Below are 674 nucleotides of genomic sequence, written 5' to 3'. Positions count from 1 at the left end.
ATTTATATGTATGCAATGACTATATTAAGCTAATTAACATATACAAACTTCATGTCTTTACATTTCTCCCATCTTAGAAATTTTCAGGAGTATAATATGTTGTTCTTAGCACTACTCACTCTGCTATACAGTTTGAAATGGACTTTACATCCTTGTTTTTAAATGAGTACATATTTAGTTTTGTTATTTATTTATAAAATGTTGAGGCTGAATCCAGATTCTCACAAAGGTTAGGAAAGCACTGAGTTATACCCTAAGTTGTCTGATATCTTGATTATAGACTTTTCAACTCTAGAATTGTAAGAAAATTAATACCTAATTTTATTCCCTCCCAATTTCTGCTAACATGTTTTAGAAATCTAGGAAGGGTGATATAGTTACTTTGAGATTTCACTCATTTGAATAATTTAAATATTTACTAGTTACTCTTTTTAGCGACATAGCCTGTCATTATTTTGAAAAGATTGCAATATTCATGTCTATCATCCCAATCGCCAATTAAACATTTATTGTAATAAATGGAACATAGAATTACAGCCAAATAGAACCTTTACTCATGCTTCCTATTGTAGCTGTAAAGTGCCCTGCAGCTATGTGTACTGACTTACTCCAGAAAAGATGGGAAATTCTGTTCTACAAAATCATGCAGTTGGAAGACTTTTAACAGTAAAATG

This window comes from Nannospalax galili, unplaced genomic scaffold (assembly GCF_000622305.1).
Source record: "Nannospalax galili isolate Female #2095 unplaced genomic scaffold, S.galili_v1.0 scaffold8928, whole genome shotgun sequence".
Lineage (NCBI taxonomy): Eukaryota > Metazoa > Chordata > Mammalia > Rodentia > Spalacidae > Nannospalax > Nannospalax galili.
This window is presented reverse-complemented; position numbering follows the sequence as displayed.